The sequence below is a fragment of the Mytilus edulis genome, chromosome 6 (assembly GCF_963676685.1).
Source record: "Mytilus edulis chromosome 6, xbMytEdul2.2, whole genome shotgun sequence".
Taxonomy (NCBI): Eukaryota; Metazoa; Mollusca; class Bivalvia; order Mytilida; family Mytilidae; genus Mytilus; species Mytilus edulis.
Window position 1 is genome coordinate 72,167,267 of NC_092349.1, and position 3,296 is coordinate 72,170,562.

A 3,296-nucleotide genomic window follows, 5' to 3' on the forward strand; every position below is an offset into this window, starting at 1 on the left:
CGTGTTGTTTATGTGATAACAAATCCGGTAAATAGTCTAATTCGGTAGGTCACATTCATAAAAGGGAAGGGGATTGTAGTTACGTCGTAAGGAACATATCCGATATCATTTGTGAAACGGTTATTCCATAACGGTCAACCAACTCGTGATGGCGTCCGTAAAATTTTCGAAGTGATGATTTCAACTTCACCATTTGGAACTCTTGATTTAAAAGCTTACTTGTTCGCAACAACCCTCTATCAAGAAAATCATGATAGGAAATGCAAGCACGGGAATATCGTATCAATTGAATGAAGAACACCCCTTGCTTAATTTGGCACAGAAAATGTTGCTTGTCTTAGAGAGTTTTCTCTAAATTTCACGCTATTTCTACACCAATGGCCAACACCCATTTCTCACTATTTCCATTTTAATTTCTAATTACCAATGCAGCAGAAAATAAATTTACTTCTACCTATTATCTTGGATGTAAAATCTAGGTGGCGCCAGTCATCTTTTTTTTACTTCCTTTTAACCTATACTGACACATCTTCAAATAAAATCGGACAACCTTTGCGTTAGTCGATTACTATATACTACTGCTGCTTAAGTTCAAATTTTTGGATTAAAGATACAATTGTTCACCATTTAAAATGACGTTCTTTACAGGTACCCCCCTTTACAGAAAACGTTACTTTTTACAGACTTGGGGCCATTGACCAGCTTATTTTGACTGTTTGGTTATGTTTAAAACGCGGTTTTTGATTAATGAAGTTCGATTAAGGTCTATTAAATACTTTAGGTTGATGATTTGATAACTGTGTCCAACTGATATGTCTTTATCACGAATATATGGACACCGTTGCATAAGAGTCAAAATATTTCATGAAATAGACTATAAAAATGCTGAAACTAAGAATTCATCATTGCTGTAATGTGTTTTATATGAATTTTGTTCAGAATATTCAATTCGACTATACTAAGGAGAAACATGTATAGCCTTTGAATTTTTTAATATTTTTGGGTCATTTTGGCCCATTTTAGCCATTGAAAATACAAAAATTTCGCTAATATGAGCAAAAATAAGCCCTCTCTTTTTCAGATATGCATACATACATTCAGTGATATCGAGGATGAGGAGAAATGATTAAAGACAGAGTCCTTGAGAGAATTCTCGTTTTTACAGTAGATTAATTAATAAACTCATCATAGATACAAGGATTAAATTTAGTATATACGCCAGACGCGCGTTTCGTCTACAAAAGACTCATCAGTGACGCTCGAATAAAAAAAAGTAGGTGTAATTGCAATGGTCAAACACAAATGGTGCCGCAGCTTTTTGAAAGAAAAATGGCATTTTTCAAGGGTACTCAACGGTTCCGGAATTTTCGAAATAGTATGAATGAAGAACACCCCTTGCTTAATTTGGCACAGAAAATGTTGCTTGTCTTAGAGAGTTTTCTCTAAATTTCTCGCTATTTCTACACTAATGGCCAACACCAATTTCTCACTATTTCAATTTTAATTTCTAATTACCAAGGCAGCAGAAAAATAAATTTACTTCTACCTATTATCTTGGATGTAAAATCTAGCTAGGTGGCGCCAGTCATCTTTATTTACTTCCTTTTAACCTCATCGAATGTGTTTGATAAATCAGGAAAGGCTTATTCTTGTACATATAAAACGATTAATTTGCATGATTTAAACCTGTGTGTTACTGTTTTTGAGACAGATAACGTTTATTCTCGTACTGTTGGAAAATGAAAGTCGGCCATAGATTTTTATTTACGGCTGTAAATAATAATAAAATGGTGATTCATGTTGGCATAATTTTTCATCTTATAATTCTTTATGTTTGGGTTTCTTTTGTGTATGATTGCTAATTTCTCGGAACAGTTAGAGACTGTAAATAACTCTCGTTCCGATTTTTAATGTTTGTCACCGATCTAGGTGATACTTACATGTTTGATGTGTATTGGTTATAATGCTCGTTATTTTGTTGACTATCGATTGCTATATACAGTACTTTGTATCTGTTTGTGTCCATTACAAACGTTTTCCAAGCTTTTAGTTGCATTTTAAATACATAAATTATATTTGTTTGTGATCATGAAGAACATGGCATTGTTTACTATTTCGTCACCGTTAAGGGAATTTCTCTAAGAAGAGTGATGGCTCGTGATTGGACGTCTCTATATAAGCTCAATTCTCATTGGTCAATTTAGAATATAAATACGGGTGGTTGGCTGCGTCAAGGAAGATAGCTCAAACTTGTGGAAAGAGCTGTATCAAATAGATAGATAAACTAAATTCAATTATGTCGGATGTAATGAGTTTAAAAGTTAGTATTGTGAAATATATTATAGGATTATAATTTTAGTAAAGGTGACGGTGACAAATATAAGTCCCGGTGATTAAACCTCGTTGACGGTGACTATAATATCGATGACGGTTACGGTGACTATAGCTGTAGGTGACGGTGACTATAGCTGTAGGTGACGGTGACTATATATCTGTCGGTGACGGTGACTATTCTTGTGGATGACGGTTGACTTAATATTTTTCTCACCAGATTCGGAGATTCAGATGTGTATATTATAAATTAATGAAAATATAACCGTGGATATTGGGATAGTAATATAAACAGTTAATTGAAAAACATATATACATGTTTTTAATATAACAGTTTGATAAAGATCAAGCCTTTTGATCTTGTTTAGTAAAAGTAATTATAACTTTGATTGAAACCTTTGTATACAGGATTTGTGTTAAAGAAAAGCTATACATATATAGCTTATGAGTAGTATTCACCCACGTGAATAGTTGTAAGACCAACCATACCCGGGGGCACTGACCAGTGACAGCACCGAGAGTCCAGACTTGTCCCAGTATTTTATCTCATTAATAAAATGTTGAACTTTATAATTATTCTATTTTATTTTAATAATACTCATGAAAACAGGACTACAATAACACATTGATACACCTCTATTGGTATATAATTCCTTCGTCCTATTTCGGGTTTAGATCGGTGGTTTAAATTAAGACACCTTTCTCGACCTATAATAGATTCCTTTTTATGTAACCCTGTTATCTCTGGTGACCGACTCTAACGCAAGAGAGGCAGCGTAACAATTGGTGGCAGCGGTGGGATACCACTCTCAATATATTAGAGTCTATTGTTTGTATATCAAAATCTAAAGTTGTTGTAAAGATAGAAATGGACGATTCAAATATCGTTACGTTCGGTCCTAATACTGGGAATAGACATGAGGTGAATGAAACACTATCGAATAAAGTGATAGCTTCTAGTAGTG